We start from the raw sequence: 22,022 nt of genomic DNA on the forward strand, positions 1-22,022 counted from the left end.
CATTTGGAAAGGAAGATCCTTGGAGACTGTTCGATAGAGAGCGGAAAAGGTGAAAATCCGAGTACTCAAGATAGAGTGAATAAGGTGGGTGTGGAATAACTTCCCAACCCAAGTCCCGTATAGAGTTTCTTGGCGGTCTAGCAGAATGTGGGCAGGCATTATCGTGGAACAGCATCACGTCTTGCAGACATCTTAGTTGTTAACAGTAAATGACAGTAGTGATGGTTGCACCTCGGGGAAGCAATTCGTAGTACATCACATGTCGCTGTTCCTCCAGATGCATAATATTATCCTTTGTGGATGCATGCAGGTCTTTGGGCTCAACAACTGATGACGAGCAACCAAATATGCTGATTTTTGTGTTTTGGCTTACAGCATGCGGTACCGATATGCCCGATTTTTGAACCTTCCCCACTGCATGAAGATGTTGCACGAATGTGGAATGATCATAGTTCAACACATTTACCGGTTCTCGCGTACACCAACGACGGTCACTGTGGATTTACAGGGTGTTTCAAAAATGACCGGTATATCTGAAACGGCAATAAAAACTAAACGAGCAGCGATAGAAATACACCGTTTGTTGCAATATGCTTGGGACAACAGTACATTTTCAGGCAGACAAACTTTCGAAATTACAGTAGTTACAATTTTCAACAACAGATGGGGCTGCGGTCTGGTAAACTCTATAGTACGATATTTTCCACATATCCACCATGCGTAGCAATAATATGGCGCAGTCTCTGAATGAAATTACCCGAAACCTTTGACAACGTGTCTGGCGGAATGGCTTCACATGCAGATGAGATGTACTGCTTCAGCTGTTCAATTGTTTCTGGATTCTGGCGGTACACCTGGTCTTTCAAGTGTCCCCACAGAAAGAAGTCACAGGGGTTCATGTCTGGCAAATAGGGAGGCCAATCCACGCCACCTCCTGTATGTTTCGGATAGCCCAAAGCGATCACACGATCATCGAAATATTCATTCAGGAAATTAAAGACGTCGGCCGTGCGATGTGGCCGGGCACCATCTTGCATAAACCACGAGGTCTTCGCAGTGTCGTCTAAGGCAGTTTGTACCGCCACAAATTCACGAAGAATGTCCAGATAGCGTGATGCAGTAATCGTTTCGGATCTGAAAAATGGGCCAATGATTCCTTTGGAAGAAATGGCGGCCCAGACCAGTACTTTTTGAGGATGCAGGGACGATGGGACTGCAACATGGGGCTTTTCGGTTCCCCTTATGCGCCAGTTCTGTTTATTGACGAAGCCGTCCAGGTAAAAATAAGCTTCGTCAGTAAACCAAATGCTGCCCACATGCATATCGCCGTCATCAATCCTGTGCACTATATCGTTAGCGAATGTCTCTCGTGCAGCAATGGTAGCGGCGCTGAGGGGTTGCCGCGTTTGAATTTTGTATGGATAGAGGTGTAAACTCTGGCGCATGAGACGATACGTGGACGTTGGCGTCATTTGGACCGCAGCTGCAACACGGCGAACGGAAACCCGAGGCCGCTGTTGGATCACCTGCTGCACTAGCTGCGCATTGCCCTCTGTGGTTGCCGTACGCGGTCGCCCTACCTTTCCAGCACGTTCATCCGTCACGTTCCCAGTCCGTTGAAATTTTTCAAACAGATCCTTTATTGTATCGCTTTTCGGTCCTTTGGTTACATTAAACCTCCGTTGAAAACTTCGGCTTGTTGCAACAACACTGTGTTCTAGGCGGTGGAATTCCAACACCAGAAAAATCCTCTGTTCTAAGGAATAAACCATGTTGTCTACAGCACACTTGCACGTTGTGAACAGCACACGCTTACACCAGAAAGACGACGTACAGAATGGCGCACCCACAGACTGCGTTGTCTTCTATGTCTTTCACATCACTTGCAGCGCCATCTGTTGTTGAAAATTGTAACTACTGTAATTTCGAAAGTTTGTCCGCCTGAAAATGTACTGTTGTCCCAAGCATATTGCAAGAAACGGTGTATTTCTATCGCTGCTCGTTTAGTTTTTATTGCCGTTTCAAATATAACGGTCATTTTTGAAACACCCTGTATGTGTTTCAACGGTCTTCATCAATCCACGAAGGTCTTTCTGTACGTGGAGGTTCACTAATGTCAAAAAAGCAAACTCAAATAGCAATAGTGAACTACAAATATAAGATGACAATCGATAACTAAACCCATAGCAACTGGAATACCAACACGCAAAGCAAAGACGCTACGAACTTATGCACCAACGTACTAAATGACCGCACGAAATCACAAGTACAAGAAATTGCAGATAATTACGAATATGTTTGTATTTAGTAAATTTTGCCCTGTTGTGCTTAGGTAAAAAGAGTTAATATTAATGCAACTGCAAATATGTAACTTTTGTTCTTTCTTCATTCAGTGAAATATTACATTTCTTTCTTCATTATAATAATAAATGCCATTTTTGAGCCTTTATAAGAGTACGGTTAACTTTTCCATAATTCTAGGACTGTGACGAGCAAAAGTGCTCCGGACAAAATTTGTGACAGTACACGTTAAAATTACTTGAACATTTAATTGCGTCTGTCGAAGATCGGACACGTTGTCGGGCGTGTACCGGTTCTTTGTTTAGACAAACTACTTTTGCAGAAAAATCGAGCGTGTAATTATCACCGGTGACTTTCTTTTTGTTTTATTGCTGAAATAACATGGCCTTCAACCTGGGTTACGATTACAGGTTGTAACTAATAACAATGTTAAAAATATCAATTTCTGATAGAGCTGTATAGATTTTTATGTCCAAAATCAACGAAAAAATATGCTAAAGCTATCTGAACCGTAACACACCACCAAAAAGATCTTACAAACCACTATCTACTCGTGGCGTTTACTTTTACGGAATGAAATAACATGCTTAGCCAACTGATCCTCAGGCACTGTTTATGAACAACAACTTTACTGCAAGAATTACGCCTAAATGGTATATACAATTAAATGAACAAAACCTGAATGTCAGAACGCGGAACATTTAGTTGAACTGCTTAGTGTACATCTATATCCGTCGTTCGTGGCAAACACAGCTGTAACAATGTGGTTCCATCAGTCGTATTAAGAGTCAGAAATATAATATTCTTCTTGGGATGGTTCGCGATCTTCCAGCTACAACACCAGTTCCTGCCGCTATGCTTTTCTACCGCCGGTGGTATTACGGAAATCTCACGCCCAGGTTCTCTATCACAGAGCTTGAAACAACTTCACCGTGACTGTTTACACCACCTACAACATTGTTGTATTGACTTCTGGTATTGCCGGTGACAGAAAAGTACAAAGACTAATCAGTTATTACAACAGGGACTGAATACGTTTCCTGTTTGACGACCCTGAGAGGCTAAAGTAATCTCTGATTATTCGTCGTGTTTTGCTGTCACCGCCAGTAAGTATCCTCCAACTGAATATAGCACCAGACTATACTGTAGTTGCTCTATTATTTAAAACTAGATGTGGAATATGTTCCGATACAGCGGAGAAAACACTTCTAAGGCTCAAATGGCTCTGAGCACTATGGGACTTAACATCTGAGGTCATCAGTCCCCTAGCACTTAGAACTACTTAAACCTAACTAACCTAAGGACACCACACACATCCATGCCCGAGGCAGGATTCGAACCTGTGACCGTAGCAGTCGCACGGTTCCGGACTGAAGCGCCTAGAACCGCTCGGCCACTGCGGCCGGCTCTTGTAGTAGGGGGTTCCAGTCTTCCACCAGCGCTACTGACAACTACTGGCTGGTTCATTTGGACGTGCTGACATACGGGTCCCCAAAGCATGACACACGTGCTCGGTGGGATTTAAAGCGGGGGACGGGCAGACCACTCCACTCGCCGAATATCCGTTCGTTCCAAGAGCTCTTAGACCTGGGCGGTTCGATGTGATAGTGCATTGTAATAAACAAAAATGAATTCACGGCCGAACGCACCCCTGAAAAGACGCACATCGGTTAGGAGTACAGCGTTACAATGACGTTGACCGGTGAGTGTACTGAATTCAATGATTTGGCGGTCAATACGCCCGTACAACATTATGCGTTACGACACCATAACACTTTGGCCACCAAAACAATCATGTATGGCAATGTCCCTGGGGTGCATTACGTGTTCCAGTGGTCCAGATGTTATGATGTGGAGAGACACGATGTTGTACAGACCTCCAGACCTTTCAAAGCGCTACTCACAACATTGAACGTTACTGTGACACTTTGTGTCTCTTCATGGGTGCATTCGGTCCTGCCTTCATTTTTATGGGTGATAATGCGCGACCGCAACGGACAGCGCAGGTGAAAGAGATCTTTGAATATTTGGTGAGTGAACTGACATGACCATTCTCCCGAATTAGATTCCACCGAGCAAGTGTGGAATGCGTTGGATAGACGTACTGCAGCAATTCCACGTGCACCAACGACCATCCAGAAATTCTCAACCACTCTGGTGGAGAAATGGAAGGCCCTAACACAAGAACACCTTAACAACCACGTCGCCAGCATGGCATCACGTTTTACAGTATGCATTTCTGTCAGTAGTGATCACATACCCTGTGTGTATTGTGTATTCAACCGGGGACCTGGAAACGACAGAGAGGCTTCGTCCCGAAGTAGTCCTCAGTGGTCTACAACCTCACAATAGGCCACAGCAGTCCACCCACCTCACCGCTGCCCCACACCGAATCCAGGGTTATTATGCGCTTCGGCCCCCGTCGAACCCCCCCCCCCCCCCCCCCTCTCCAACGCAAACGTCGCATGCCAGACGAGTGTAGCCCCAAATGTTTGCGTGGTAGGGTAATTTTGGTATACGCGAACTTGGAGACAGTGTTTGCGCAGAATCGCCGACATAGCGTAACTGAGGCGGAATACGGGGAACCGGCCCGTATTCACCGAGGCAGATGGAAAACCGCCTTAAAAACCATCCATAGGCTGGCCGGCACACCGGACCACGACACAAATCCGCCGGGCGGATTCGTGCCGGGGACCGGCACCCCTTCCCGCTCGAGAAACAGTGCGTTAGACCACGCTGCTAGCCGGGAGGGGGGGGGCACATACCCTGTTGAGAACTATATCCAGCCTTGTGTAATGTTCACAGGGGAGCTTCATGAATCGGGTGACTTAAGTGTAATTATTGTCTTTGGATAAAAGTGTCCTTTCTGTTCGTCTAATTGTATATTTCTATCAGTTACTTCTGTACTACATTGTAGCAATTCTTTCTACGTATGGTCCAAGTTTCATCGAGCTATGTTACTTGGCAGTAACACACCATCTGAGAGTACTTTTGTCCTTAACTTTTGAACGCTTGTGTATTAGAATGACTACTTATGACGAAACTTGAATTCTGTATATGGCGTAAACATTATGCATGCAGTGTATAGAGGAATTAAATGCTTAGATATGTCAGAAATCAAACCATAACCGGCTATGTTTGCAGCGACTAACAAAGCATTACTACTGTGTGATCCGCTGTGATTCATCGGCGCGCACTTCTGCGTCGTGTCAGGCGATTAATCGGTAAATACGTTAATTACGAACGCCGGATGTGATTACTCATGTCAGAGGAGTGATGCATTAGCGTGTCAGACACCATAACAGCGTATCGTTGCACTCCTGGAATAAGACCTGCTCTGGCTCCTCTACACATCATCAGCGTTCGACTTAAGCGCGCCTTCCGTGCGGGGTATTGCAACAAAGCAAATTCTCAACTACTTTTAGTCAACAGATTAGAAAATGAAGCTTTGCAGATAGTTCAGTTGCGATGATTAGCAGGTCCTCGAGTCATTTTCCTGTTAGGTCGAAGGCAGACAGGTGAACCATGTTTAGACAATTTAGCTTATACAAACACTATTCTGAAATAAAAACGTTTCTCTGACAGTATATGGGATGATTCTTTTTTCTGTAACGGTGTGTTCTAGAAAATTCCAAAATTTAAAGGGTGTTTTCTTGCAATTACTGTCATTACTCATAGAAAACTTTGACATTGTAAAACAGTTGCATAAATATACATATAATTTAACTGAATATTTATGCAAAGGAAGGCAGAAAATTAGAGTACGTAAAATAACGAAACTAGTGCTTGTCGGCATGGGGAGTACGGTGAAAGCGCTTTGTCAACAGTAACACCGTGGCTACAAATTAAAAAGTCAGGATGTTGTTGTTGTGGTCTTCAGTCTTGAGACTGGTTTGATGCAGCTCTCCATGCTACTCTATCCTGTGCAAGCTTCTTCATCTCCCAGTACCTACTGCAACCTACATCCTTCTGAATTTGCTTAATGTATTCATCTCTTGGTCTCCCTCTACGATTTTTACCCTCCACGCTGCCCTCCAATGCTAAATTTGTGATCCCTTGATGCCTCAAAACATGTCCTACCAACCGATCCCTTCTAGTCAAGTTGTGCCACAAACTTCTCTTCTCCCCAATCCTATTCAATACCTCCTCATTAGTTACGTGATCCACCCACCTTATCTTCAGCATTCTTCTGTAGCACCACATTTCGAAAGCTTCTGTTCTCTTCTTGTCCAAACTAGTTATCGTCCATGTTTCACTTCCATACATGGCTACACTCCATACAAATACTTTCAGAAACGACTTCCTGACACTTAAATCTATACTCGATGTTAACAAATTTCTCTTCTTGAGAAACGCTTTACTTGCCATTGCCAGTCTACATTTTATATCCTCTCTACTTCGACCATCATCGGTTATTTTACTCCCTAAATAGCAAGTCAGGATAAGAGAATAAATTCAGAAAAATTACGGAATTAATCTGTGGGAGAAAGACTATATTTGTTAGGTATCGTCCCAGTAAGGCAGTTAACTCTGCGGCTAATAAAAACAAGACCAGGGAGTGCACTCAGAACTGCTGGCTGGATCTTTGCAGAGCACTGAGTAGCACAAGATACATGCTAATTTTTGTCGAAAATTTAAATTAGTTAATCTTTTCCATAGCGCTTATGTATCCCATAACGTTTCATTTGTTACTCCCGCAATATTCTGTAAATATTTTAACAAGTTATAGGCCAAAAGAAGTAAATTAAAAAGAATGATTTAGGGGTCCTTCCGTTTATTTTTGCACAGTTGCTTTAGTACAGGATTCTTTACATGTTATGTGCGAGGTATTTTGCGACTTCTGTAAATGTACTACCCTCTTGGTTTAAGCCACTCTGCCGGTGCACTGATTGGTGCACGTTTCGGTCTGGATTAATATATTGTATCTAATGCTGTACTAAGTGAGCTGTTCGAAAACTGGTCGAAATTTGTTCTTGTCAGTACTTCTTTCCTTTCTTTTCGAACCCCTCAAATGACTTCACATGTGTTAGAAGACTAGTAAGCTTTCTATGAACGGTACGACTACGAATAACTTTAGCACAGCGAAAGTAATCCTTACAGAATTACGTAACACTCTGCACATAATGTGAGTTAGATTTGATTTCTATGATAAGATTGCGTGTCTGGATGGAATCAATCTCATGTGTGTACTTGTTTCGTGTGCAATGCGGCACCAAGTGAAGTATCCCGAAACTTGGGATGTCAAACAGTCTAGCAAGTGAATGAAGTAAGATGGCGCTTAAGTCCATTGTAAATGTTGACGTTGATGGATAAGCTATTCCTTTGGCATTCAGTTGCCGAGGTCGGAAGGTTGGTATTTTTTTTTTTTTTTTTTTTTTGGCATCAATTCGGCATCCTTCATTCCCGAAGTGAGTGTCGTGCCTGTACTGTAACTATTTAGTGCAGGTTAATTCGATGAGTTGGCGTCATGTTTGTGTTGTTTCTCATGATGGACAGGCTGAAGAGGGTGAAACATTTACAAATATCTACCCACTTGGGTTCATACATGTGTTACTTAACGTGTTAACAATGATTTTCACACATTTAAGTATTTCTTTTCGCTCCTTTGATAACGAAAAGTGCAGCAGGTCATTTCCGTGCGATACAGCATCACGTGATGTTTCTCGCATCATTCTGTTCCTGTAGCAATGCCATCACCTGACACAAGTTACAGGCGAAAGAGCCGTATGACAATGACACCAGAAAAAATAAGGTCAAGTGACATTATTGGCTGTGAGGATTACCCCTAATGTATCATAGATTCTTCGCAAATGTTGGCTCCTTTCCCTAAAGAAATGTGAATGTTTTGGCTCAAGTGTAACCGATAGATACAGGCGACTGTCTGTGGTTTCGTGTCGAATATAATTGAACACAATGAGAGAGAGAGCGAGAGAGAGAGAGAGAGAGAGAGAGAGAGAGAGAGAGAGGAGATCAGGGACACTAAAACTGTTCTGCCCATAAAAAAATGAGAAGCAGGAAAATTCATAGACACCGATGTCCACCTCCGTAGCTCAACTATGAGTGATATCGATCAATGTGCCATAAATTCAACTTACCACAGAGGTATTTGCGGAACACGACTGCAACTTTTAATGGAAGTTAAGACGCACACACAAACATCACAAAATAACCAGAAGAAGAGATTTAGTTCTTTTGAAGAAAGACGTAACGATGTAAGGGGACAAGCTAAATTTTGAAGCAGTAATATGCAAGAAGAAAACCGTTCGTTTCACCCGAATTCGAACACAAATTGGATCTAAATTAAAACTGAAGGCCAAGATTCTTGGTCCATATCGAGTTAGAAAGTTTCAAATGAATGATACCTCTGATGTTTGCCGAGAAGATGATAACCGCGAGGGTCCCAGGAGTACAACACGTGAGGAATTTATGCAACCGTAGCCAAGTGGTTACTCATCATACGAGTTGGATGATTGTCAGAACGGCAGATGGAGGAGTTAATGGTTTTTCTACCGATGAGACGAGTAACGCACCAAATAAGCTGAATACTACACAGTAGATTTTGTATGTTCGTGGAGAAACTACGGGAGAATATACGGTTTCTTTTGTTTCGTTCAACATTAGAGTATGTGATGTGTCGACAGAAGTGCCGACACAGTGTGATTTGAGGGGACCGCAATGCACGCTATAAACACACGAAGGAGGCGTGAGGTCTGAAACAGGATACGTAATGAATGCTATAAAGAAAAGTACGTAGCTTTTGGAATACTTAACTTTAATCCATCCTTGTTGTATACATTGTTCTTGATGAAACATGCTTTATACGATAAGTATCAATTGCTATGTAAGGCTAATGGCGCCTTGCTAGGTCGTAGCCATGGACTTAGCTGAACGCTATTCTAACTATCTGCTCGGCAAAGGAGCGAGGCTTCGTCAGTGTAGTCGCTAGCAAAGTCGTCCGTACAACTGGGGCGAGTGCTAGTCCGTATCTCGAGACCTGGCTTGTGGTGGCGCTCGGTCTGCGATCACTGACAGTGGCGACACGCGGGTCCGACATGTACTAATGGGCCGCGGCCGATTTAAAGCTACCACCTAGCAAGTGTGGTGTCTGGCGGTGACACCACAGTATGTAACTTTGGTGAAAATAAATAATTTGTGTAAAAAAAGAGGGGCAATTGGAGTTGTAATTGTGATTACGGGAATGTGTACATTTGCTGTATTTAATTTGCGAAGAGTCTGAACCATTAGAGATACTACACAATACCGTTTCGTCTCCGTACCGCTCTTGAATGGTGTAGGAGGCGGCAATCTAATGGGTCTCATTTAAGGAGTAAGCTCACAACAAGCTTAATTTACTTCACAGTGTGGCTCTATGTATGAACGTCATAACGATCGCCTCAGGACAATGGACTGGATATGTCACCGCAAGCACTGCCGCGACATTTGTTGGATGCACCGCCGGGTTCCTCAGATGTTGAAAACAGCGACCCCTTATCGGGTATGCAGCCGCGCGACACAGGCACTTCTTGAATAGCAGCGTGCTGGCCGCCGCACTTGCTCATCAGATGGACGGACCGTCACCCGCAGTACGAGACGTTTTCGCGTCATGAAAATCTGCAGAGAGACTTTCGGTTTAGGCGAGAATATTGGTGCATTGTGTGATCATCCGGTACTTTATTCCTAGCTGTTCTATACCCTTAAAATAATTACGCATATTGGGAATACACATTGACGCCAGCTGGTTACGACACAAGAAAGTGGAAGTGAAATGATAATTAAATCGAAACCCTTAGCTGCCGACAGGTGTTGTTGATGATTCTAGTGAAGCTGTGCGGTCATCAATGGTATCTGTTCTTTCGGGAACAGATACCATCTTCATATATACAAGAAAGTGGATTTCCCGCTTGTTGAGAGCGGTCGCCTGAAGAGCTACAGCTATCCAGAACCGGTCCATCTATCTCGACTCACGTTGCGACTACGTGACATATTGAAGTTTTTATGGTCATTTCAGCCAGTCGAGGCATGGATACGTCATTGATGGTTACAATGTCTGTATCTGTACACTGTTTGCACCTTCGCAATACAATGACCTTGCATATTTGCTATATGCGAACTCATTTCGTCGTGTTCACTGTGGCGGCCTGCGTGGAAGCCGGGACACGTGATCTTCGCTGGGCCAGCACGGAGCAAGCAAGAAGAACTGGTGGAGAAGTAGGAAATGCCGTTATCGCCGCAGACGAGGACGTACATCTCAGAACATAGCGACCCGCGCCTGCGGAGGGATGGCGTGGGGTAGGGGGTGGCTGCCGCACCAGTCCGATGGACCTGGACCTAACGGCCGTTTCCGCTGTTCTATAACTGGTGAGGATCTTTCAGATTCCCTGTTTTCTGCAAAGGCAACCGTGTTACCAAGGTGTCAGATGCAGTACTGTTTGGCTTCACTGTTAGCCTATACACGTTCAGGTGTCACAGTGCAGACTGTGCCTGGCACATTTTGGTGACATGCTCGAGAAAATACTGCTTACGCCCGTAAGGCCCCGAACTACTGACTTGTTACCTGTTCCGTGATAGTTTTGCGAGTCATTGCGGCCGTGACTTACTTTAGTGTTGAACTGTTTCATACTCTTACCTACGCTGTATTGAAGCTCGTTCCTTTTGGTGTACTGAGTGCCTCATTAAGATATGTATAGTGTTCCTTCTCCTGTTATAGAGACCTGCTTGTATGTTGCGCATCCTAAGGTGGCTCGGCACGGGCGTGTTTTACTTGGATGCTGATTAACGAAAGTTGACTCCGGCCCGGTACAGAGGAACCAGTGCCGCCTTCACGAGTAAATGTCAGTCTATGCTTGTCTGCCTGTCCGAGTAAAGGGCCAGTTACTTTTTGAACCATTTCCTTTTTCTTAATGATTATTTAACGTAATGTTGTGTGTGTAAGCTTGAGTTTTTGATGATTGTAAGGTCTGGCCAGACTAATAAAAGCTGTATTCTGAATAATTTGGAGAATGGCTTGGTTCTAACATTTGTTGCCAAGGTTTTATAAATGCCACTCCTCACCAGTTTATGTAACTGAACCCTCTTACTGTCTCATTGTTTTGCTGATGGTCTAAGCTTTATGTTTGTGTATCTGTCTAGCGTCATTTAATAGTGATAGGGAGTTACTAGAAATTGGAGCAGTGTCTGATTACTTGATGTTTTAGCGTTTAGAGGGTTCTTTAAAATTTTTGACTGCAACTCAAATCGCTTGATACGGGCAAGTCTTCAGGTCCAGATTGTATACCGATTAGGATCCTTTCAGATTACGCTGATACAATAGCTCCCTATTTAGCAATCATATACAACCGCTCGCTCACCGATAGATCTGTACCTGCAGATTGGAAAATTGCGCAGGTCGCACCAGTGTTTAAGAAGGGTAGTAGGAGTAGTAGATCGAACTGCAGACCTATATCATTGACGTCGGTTTGCAGTACGGTTTTGGAGCATATACTGTATTCAAACATTATGAATCACCTCGAAGGGAACGATCTATTGATACGTAATCAGCATGGTTTCAGAAAACATCGTTCTTGTGCAACGCAGCTAGCTCTTTATTCGCACGAAGTAATGGCCGCTATCGAAAGGGGAGCTCAAGTTGATTCCGTATTTATAGATTTCCGGAAAGCTTTTGACACCGTTCCTCACAAGCGACTTCTAATCAAGCTGCGGGCCTATGGGGTATCGTCTCAGTTGTGCGACTGGATTCGTGATTTCCTGTCAGGAAGGTCGCAGTTCGTAGTAATAGACGGCAAATCATGGTGCAAAACTGAAGTGATATCAGGCGTTCCCCAGGGAAGCGTCCTGGGACCTCTGCTGTTCCTGATCTATATAAATGACCTGGGTGACAATCTGAGCAGTTCTCTTAGGTTGTTCGCAGATGATGCTGTAATTTACCGTCATCCGAAGACCAGTATCAGTTGCAAAGCGATTTAGAAAAGACTGCTGTATGATGTGGCAGGTGGCAGCTGACGCTAAATACCGAAAAGTGTTCGGCAGTGGAATAGTAGGGAGATAGTATGATTGTGGTTCGATTAACCCTCTGCCAAGCACTTAAATTTGAATTGCAGAGTAATTATGTAGAAGTAACTGAGACGAGCTGAATATTGCGGTAGATGTTTTAAGGATTCCTTACTAATTCATTTGTTTCTTTAAATCAGAGTTTTTGTTATTGAAAAGGCTAAATGAGAAAGGGTGGAGGACTACGCTTCTTTAACTGGTTTTGATGTCAATTTTTTTATTTGCAGATATGAGTACGGAAGTGGGTGGGGGTGACAGTAGTGTAGCGCACACCACTTTAGTGTCTGGCGAGTATCCAGAACCGTGTCACCGTCCACCACAGTTTTGCGCTCTTGACGGGATGGCTGCTGGAGCACGAAAGCCCCCGGATGGCGGGTAGAGCCCGTCTGAAGAGGCGGCTGCTGCTGCTGCTGCCGCTGCCACGGCCGCTGCTGCGGTGGCGGCGGCGATAGCGGTCAGTGGCGAGCGTCCCCCGACACCGACATAATTAAAAACAAACACGTGGCCAATGCAGCCGGCCGGCCGCTTCTATTTGTTTCCGCAACAAACGCCGCTCCCAAAAGTCGCCCGCTCGACGAAATAATTAAATTCGACCCCCGTGTGTCAACAGTTCTGCCCGAAACAAAATAATCTCATATAAATTAATTTCTCTCCAGAGAATGGCCGAATGACGAACGCAGACGACGGCGCAACGATGTGAATGCAAAGGCCGCACCAAATGGGTACTTTTGTTTTTCTTGACGCCGCACTGATTTGCATATTATGGATTCTGACTTTCATCTTGTCTGTGGTTGAAATCTTTTTCAAACAACTATAAACACAAAATATTTCCTAACGGCAACATATGGCGAAGAGCTAAAACCTTTGTTCTAAACTACTGTCAGTGTTCGTTATCACACACTTCCGTTTCCAGAAATCTATCTTGAAGACTCATTACCGCACAGATGTTTGCACAAGAGGTAATAATATACGTTTAATTATGAACCCGGGAAGATGAAGTTACATAATTTTCTGTTCCTTTCCAGAAACACATCTGTAGCTACAGTGCAATAATATGCCTCTAGAGGAGCTGGACTGCAGAATTTTGTTTTCGCTGCTCTAGCGCCGTTCTACGGAACTGTGGCGCGGTGTTTTAAATGTGTACCCTGACTGCAGATATGTTCTTGGAAAGAAACGGGAAGTTAAATACGTAATTTCATCTACCCGAGGTGCTAATTAAAACTTACGACTACTCCTCTTATTTCTATTTGAGTCAAATTAATAACTGGGTCTACTACTACGCTGTTACTGCGTTTGGCGGTTACCGGAAACAGGCGGTGACGTTACGGTAAATATGTACTAGAAAGATAAGGAAAATACATCACACCGTCAGTGCTTTCAGGTCACTTATGAATATACTACCAACACTGATTACGTGCAGACTCACCATAAGCCATAAGCTCACATCAAATGCATCTCTTCTTTTCTCTCCAACTTTCTCAAATTTTCTCCCTGGAGATGGTAATATGTCAAATTTCGAGTGTCGCCTTCTAATTTGTAGTCTCTGTATAAGGTTATAGAGCTTTACGGCATTGCTGGTATGGCCCTTATTTAACAGAGGAAGAAACGGGTCATGCATTTCAGCTGAGAATTACACATGCTAGTTATGCTGAAATTCAAAATGGCTTCATGGAAATTTGTGGCAAGGATGCATCAAAGAGCTCTGTCTTCACACAGCTGTATGACATGCTCCAAAAGATAACGAAGGTGACAGATGCAGTCGAAAAAGACTCGACTGAAAGTGCTAACACCAGATTAGTATATTTGGAAGATGAATAACATATGAGTCCCACTACCTCCGTGGACACCTATCTCGTCAGTCTGGTCCGCCTACACGGCATTGCCCAAGTATTTGAAGATGTACCCGTACAATTGCTCTGTTAACAAGTCAGATGGAGAACAAATCTATAATCGGTCTATGACTCGTGGAAAATCCACATCAGCTGCGTAGCCGAATCTTTATCGCAGACTTTCATGGCACAATGAAAAATGAGTGTTACGTGCATAAGTTGCGAGAAATTAAAGTCAGGCGAAACTGAGCGAGTTAGATTAGACTTGTACGAAAGTCAAAGTTGGCAATAAATAGTCCAATCACGAAGAGAACAGAAGCCCTTAAAATGCAGTGGTACAGAAAATTGGTGATGATAGGATAAATCGGAATCGTAAAATAAACTAACTAAACTCCATCCGTACAGGCCTTGGAAGGCCCAACGGTACCGACCGACCGTCGTGTCTCCCTCTTCCACAGGCATCACTGGATGCGGATATGGAGGGACATGTGGTCAGCACACCGCTCTCCCAGCCGTATGTCAGTTTACGAGACCGGAGCCGCTACTTCTCAATCAAGTAGCTCCTCAGAGTGCCTCACAAGGGCTGAGTGCACCCCGCTAGCCAACAGCACTCGGCAGACTGGATGGTCAGTCATCCAAATGCTAGTTCAGTCCGACAACGCTTAACTTCGGTGATCTGACGCGAACCGGTGAATCATATTAGGGAGAAGGGAAATTCATGGCGTAACTTGGCTAACAGAAAGTATCGGTTGACACGACGAATCGTGACGTGTCAAGAAACCGTCAATTTAATAATGAAAGGTAGTGTGGGAAAGAACTGTAGAGGGAGAAAAATGCTTTGATACAGCAAGCAATTTTGGTCAGTACAAAGGGGGGAGGGGTGGGACCAAACATATGAACACCAAAAACACAGCACATTACGATGCCTTTGACATTCTAACAGCTTCCCGTCGCCTGAGAATGAATAAGTAAAAGTCTTATCTAGTTTTCGAGGCAGTATTATACCGTACTTTCTGCAAAATAGGACAATATAGTAATAACTGAGGTGGAGAGTGACCACGCGCCCTTCTCTCCAGAGTAGGCCACAAATGCCCAATGATATTCCGATCTGGTGACTTTGGTGACAAGGGGAGATGCGACTGTTTATCCTCGTGTTCATAAAAACAGTCTGCGACGATGCGAGCTGCGGCAACAAGAGCTCTGTCGCCTTGGAACACAGCATCATCTTTGGAGAAGAAACATTTTACCATGGGATGGACCTGATTAGCAAAAATCGGAATTATTCAGTCTTATACAGTAACCATGAGGCCCGTGGACAATCGCGATACGGTCGCCCAAATCAACACTAAATGCCCGCCACATTTCACTCTTTGGACGTATACTCGAGCAGAAGTTGGCAATGGCGTGAAACAGTGACTCATCCGTCCGGATGAATATCTTCCATTGCTCCATACCGCACGTTTTATGGCTTAAACACTAAATTTTCTTTTTAAGGAGATTTGCATCACTGATGTATCGGTTTTGGAATTCCAGTTAGTCCTGCAGTACCCTGCGTTCGTGTTATTTTGGTGCTGGTGGGATTCTATAGTGACTTTGGCAGCTACCGTCCTCGTATTTTTCGACACAATCTTCTGCAATGACAATCCCTCGCTCTCACCCCAACACATACTTTCGTCCGCGTTGTGACTTAGCGGATGAGAGTTTGGCGCTTTCCCTTTATGCAGTATAAATCCTCGATATTATGGGTCTTCGGCTACCTTGCTTACGGGAGCACACACCATACCAGCATCAACAATTTGTCCACGTTCGTATCCACTTGGCTCCGACATGATGCACCGGAATTAGACCAAAAATTCTTCTCGCCACGACTGACATTTCCACATGTGCCATTAGTGGTCAAATACAACACCGCAGTCTGCAGGCTTGGCTAACATCTGCATTTACATTCAGGCATGCATTTCTCGCGGTATTTCCATATTTTTGCCCAATCCCTGTAGGCTGCAGTAGTGGAGGCACACCGCTCTCCCGGTCGTTGGAAAGCTGCGTAAGGCCAATCTTCCGGTTGAAGACCGCGGGAAACATGTCTGAAGACTAGCTATGGTCCAGGTAATTTCATCGTGTCAGTGCAACGGCTGATACGGGCGCAACATTGTAATGTTGCAGCAATGTGTCAACAAGTGTTACCACATATGCTCAGAACATGCAAGTCGTATTACGGCAGTCGCCTAATATAGGCAAATTCACTTACCACTTACAAACGCAGAAGAACAACTTCAAAAAGCTGAGATCGCTATTAAAGCATTTATTTCGATGATTGGTTTCGGTCATATTACGTTACCATCTTTGTATCTTATGCACTACAAATTAACATAGTCTCTTCCATTACGTGCAACGGCCTTGCCGTAGTGGATACACCGGTTCCCGTGAGATCACAGAAGTTAAGCGCTACCGGGCGTGGCCGGTTTTTGGATGGGTGACCATCCAGCCGCCATGCGCTGTTGTCATTTTTCGGGGTGAACTCGGCCTCGTGATGCCAATTGAGCGCTACTCGACCGAATAGTAGCGGCTCCGGTCAAAGAAAACCATCATAACGACCGGAAGAGCGTTGTGCTGACCACACGCCCTTCCTATTCGCATCCTCAACTGAGGACGACACGGCGGACGGATGGTCCCAATGGGCCACTTGTGGCCTGAAGACTGAGTGTTTCCATTATGTCAGTTTGTAGAGCATAAGATCCGGAAATGCTAAAGTAGTGTTACCGAAACCGGTTATAGAAATAAATGCTTGACTAGCGATATTGGCATTTTGAAGTTTTTCTTCTGAGTTTATTACACTGATCACCACTTTCATTCCGGCACAATGTGGGGAATACATAAGTTTGTCACTTACTCATTTTCCTGTCACCTTTATAGTATCCTATGTTGGTTACTTGTACAGACGTAGCCGAGATAACAAGAAACAAGTGAGTTTGGTTCAGTAACATGCAACCGACAACGAAACTGTTGCGGGTAATCGTGAACTCGGACGCCTCGCCTTTCGCTAGAGTTTCGGCCGGTCCCACTTTGGCGACGCGTGTATTGCTCGCAGATACAATTTGGTGGCCAGCCTGCAGCCCTGGGAACACCTCTGGCACTCCAGAAAGACGCTGTGTCGGGGGCGGGCCGCTTGAAATTCGGAAGCGCGGCGGCCCGGAAGCGGCGCCTTGTCTCTTCGCTTCTACCCAGGCTCCTGCTGTGGCCCGTAATTTCTATATCAGCACCGCCGTACGCCCCCACATGCATTATGCAGCACACAGCACGCCGGCGCTCTCTGTGTCGGTCGCCGATCGCCTCTCAAATTGCCGATCTGATGCCATCCTCGAGGAAACGTGCTCTTTTTATACTCCCAATACCCTCTTCTGCAGGTTATTCGCAACTGGGCACGAATAGTCTCGCATTCATGGGCACAAGTTTGGTACATTTTGTTTTTCCCTATACCAAAGAAACAGCCTTCTCGTACGTTACCTAGGACACTCAACGCAATAGTTCGCAAGTCTATACTTCATTTTTTTTATCACTGTTATTAAAGAAAATGAGTATGATGGCTCGTTAACTGCACCACCTACGTATGTTTCTGTTATTTCGTAACTTACCTTTTGCGTATTAGTGTTGGTCTTCAAAAGAACTGTTGCGTTATTTAAGATAAGTTTTGATGGGGCAGTGTGGTGAAAATGTAATTTTTCCAGTATCAGTGAGATGATTCTTCTAGAGTCATAATTTAATCAGCTGTTCATCTATTTAAAAGGAGCGATCAGAAATTCTCTGTTCGAAGACCACACTAGCATCTGGCCTACAAATTGGTGCATATGTATACTTGCATCGAAGTTGCGTTGGGTTACGCATGCCCTGCAGCAGTGCCCCTAATACACTAAAGTGACAAAAATAATAGAATGCTTCCTAATATCGTGTCGCATCCCCTTTTTCCCGCCGTAGCGCAGCAACTCGACAAGGCATGGGCTCAACACGTCGCTGGAAATCCCCTTCAGAAATAATGAGCCATGTTGCCTCTATAGCCGTCCACAACAGCCGAAATGTTGCGGGTGCAGGAATTTGTGCACGAATAGATTTCTCAATTATGTTAAATAAATGTTCGATGGAATTCAGGCCGGTCGATGTGGGTGGCCAAATCATTGGATCGAATTGCCGACAATGTTCTTCAAACCAACCGCGATAAATTGTGGCCTGGTGACATGGCGCATTTTCATCTATAAAAATTCCTTTGTTGTTGGGGAACATGAAGTTCATGACTGGTTGCAAACGGTCTCCAAGTAACTGAACATAACATTTTTCAATGATCGGTTCAGTTGGAGCAGAGGCCCCAGCCCATTTCACGTAAACACAGCCCACACCATAATGGAGCCACCAACAGCCCGCACAATGCCTTGATGACAACTTTGGTCCATGATTTCGAGGGGGGCTGCGCCACACCCAAACACTATCATCAGCTCTTACTGACTGAAATCGGGGCGCATCTGACCATGCCACGGTCCTGCAATCATCTAGTGTCCAATCGATGTGGTCACGAGCCCTGGAGAGGCGCTACAGGCGATGTCGTGCTGTTAGCAAAGCCACTCGCTTCTGTCGTCTACTGCCATAGCCCATTAACGCAAATTTTGCCGCGTTGTCCTAACAGAAACGTTTGTCTTACGTTCCACATTGGTTTCTGCGGTTATTTCAGGCAGTGTTGCTTATCTGTTAGTACTCCGCGTTCAAAATCTGTCAGTTCCAGCCGTGCGGCCATATTCACATCGCAAATTTTTTCACACGAATCATCTGAGTACAAATGACAGCTCCGCCAATGCACTGCCCTTTTATATCTTGTGTACGCTATATTATACTCATCTATTTATGTGGATACTGCTACCCCATAACTTATGTCACTTCAGTGTAATACGTGCGTAAAAGACGCACCAAGCAATAACAAGCAATACTTTGTTCTGCAGATCTTAGGCTGCTTTCCAACCACAAGTAAATGCCTCTGGTTGCCATTGTCGTACTTTCCCCTTGAATAGGTAGAAAGAGACAGTCTTGTGTGTTCATTATCAGTGGACACTGTCAGAGTGAACGGAAAATCGATATTAACGCTCAAAAGTAAACTTCACGGTTCGGTAACTTTGGCTATCTTGATAATGCCTGGAATCGGTTCTTATTGATCTTGACCTTCCATCTATTATACCAAGTGTTTTTGGATATTCGAAACAATTGCTGGTTCTAAACATGACACTGTCATCGGCGTAATCTGCTGTATTCTCTCGAACGGCCTTGGGCAAATGACTTGCGTAAATCGAGCACAGACCGCGACGCGGTAGTGTACCAATTTATTTTATTGCACTGCAGCAAATAGTCTCACTTTGGAAAAAGTACTTCTTCCTCAGGAAGGATCAATCCTTGTACCTTTTCGCGAAATCGCGTCACAAGCTGTCAAGCTCATTATAGATCTACATCTACAATGTCAGTGTACATTATGTGTGTGTACCAAATACGAGCTTCAGACGTAATATCTAGGACATGATCGTAAAAATGTAGAACAATAGTGTCAACATGAAACTCGAGAAAGAAAGCGTAAGCATGGAGTGAAAAAGAAATGGCCAAATGCGTGCAGTACTCGAGCATTGGGGGTTCCGTAGAAACTCAGTTATGTATAGACAGTTCGTCTATGCAGAACATCGAGGATCTCGACGATTTGTACTTGTTATCGATATCGATACTGGCAAGATATCGGCCTCTGGAATTCCAAGATCGTATGAAAATCTCTACAGTAGTTCCTGAGATTAACCAAGACGTACAAAAAGAAGTGAGCAGGAGCCTTCAGTTTGCATATTTAAAGAGAGAAAATTTAATAAAATAGTTTTGTTTACTGACTAAAACATGACTGCAACTTAAATTTTATGTTTGCATTGATTAATATCTTTCTGTTATTCTTTTGACGGATGATGAATGTAATGTAAGTTCTAAAGACAAAAAGATATTTTGTGTGATATAATTAAATTTTAACAATTTTCGTTTTTTTTTCCTTACTTGTAGTGTGAAACCTTGCTTCTTTCCAAAAGAAATAAATTTCAACTTGATGGGTTTACCCGTCCCAGAGAAAAAGGGTTCTTAACGGTCAGACAAACAACAAAGCGATCCAGAAGGGTTCCGTTTTTACCGATTGTGGTACGGAATCTTAAAAAAGTGGAGAGAAGAAAATCGAAAAACTTTGATAGGCTGCAGAGACAATCTGTAGAATGACGGACTTATCTGACAAAGCGAAATTGTGGCAGTATATACAAATCGCGTTTTTTGTAAGGGGTCAGAGCACCTTGGGTATGAGATCATTTACCCTGCTCGAGAGGACCTAATTAAAAAAAAAAAAAAAAAACCAAGATTGCCTCTGGATATATGTATCAAGACATAAGCTGTATGAGAGTGTAGAACCAATTTCAAACATGTTGTGAAAGAGATTTATAAGGCACCTCATGACATATGGACTGCAACATGCTTAAAAGGTTACAACTTGTTGGACAGGAAAACGGCGGAAGATCGTAGCTGCACTGTTACGAGAATGAAAATTAAAAACACCAAAGGAGAGAGAACCAAGAGCAGCAAGAGTATGAAGACGTGTTGGGAAGATAGAAGACTTACCGAACAAGTTAGTCGAGATCAAGGGAACAAGTGAACTAAATCAATAAATCAATCAATCTCGCCCCGTTAACGTCTCCATTATACAGCGTATGTCGTAATTAACAGCGAAAAATAGCACGGATTAGAGTACCCCATTACAGAAAGAAAATGTCCAGTTATCATGAGTCCGCAAACGTGCTATTGGATATTGAAGCGTCGCTGAAATTCTCGACGCGCGGCCTCCACACTTCCATTCTTGTAAGGGGCTCTTAGCGCAAAAGCACGCACCACACCATTCCATCGCTCCGCATTTACTGTTTACTCAATGACGAGACTGTGCGAGCAGCATTCCTTGTATCATTCGGTGCCACCTACCTCACAGCATCGCCACACAAATTTCCCATCTTTTTTAATAACCCTGTATGGTGTACAGTAGAAGGCCGTTACTGAATGGGTTCATTAACATAAAAATTTGATTTTTATTTTTCACTTGATGTTCGTCTGTGCCTTCTGCCTGGCGGTAAGTGCAGCGTCTCAAACCACGTTGCACAGAACCGGATAGAACCACCCTGAAACTCACATGTTGAACCATCAGCACCGAAATTCACGTGTTGCTGACGAGGTAACGATACCGAACTGCGCATCTTACGACCTGACCGACCAATAGGGAGGCTTGGAGGTGGCCAAGTGGGGGTGGAACCGCGGCCAGCTGCTGGGAGCGGACACACCGTTCGCTCTCTTCTGCTGGCTGCTTCCAAACCGATCAGACGCCCTCTTCACGTGCTCTCTTGGGCGGCTGCCCATTCAGTCTCGGCGGCTTCTCTTGGCCTGCCTTTCTTTACGGCATTAAAACTGCACACTGGTTAAACTATGTTTTATCTTTCAACTTAACGGGTGACTACCGCTTTCCCCTCCTGGCCAATCCTGACGCATTAACAATGTATTTCAAATGCGTCTGTACCCAATAGAAAAATTTTTGCAAGTGACTGGCGGCTCGAAACCACAAATTGGCAGTTACTTCGCAAACCACAGTACATTTAGGAGAATCATCTAACCGTAGAAAATGTTAAACTTGGTGGCTAGACGGGGTTTCCAAACTCCTCACAAATGTGGGTCTGGTGCCTCAGACAAGCACCACCTCGCTTGGTAGCTATAGAGAATACGCTTGGAAGGTAGTAAGTGAGGTGGGAAGGGGCTCGCCCG

This window comes from Schistocerca americana, chromosome 2 (assembly GCF_021461395.2).
Source record: "Schistocerca americana isolate TAMUIC-IGC-003095 chromosome 2, iqSchAmer2.1, whole genome shotgun sequence".
Classification (NCBI taxonomy): domain Eukaryota; kingdom Metazoa; phylum Arthropoda; class Insecta; order Orthoptera; family Acrididae; genus Schistocerca; species Schistocerca americana.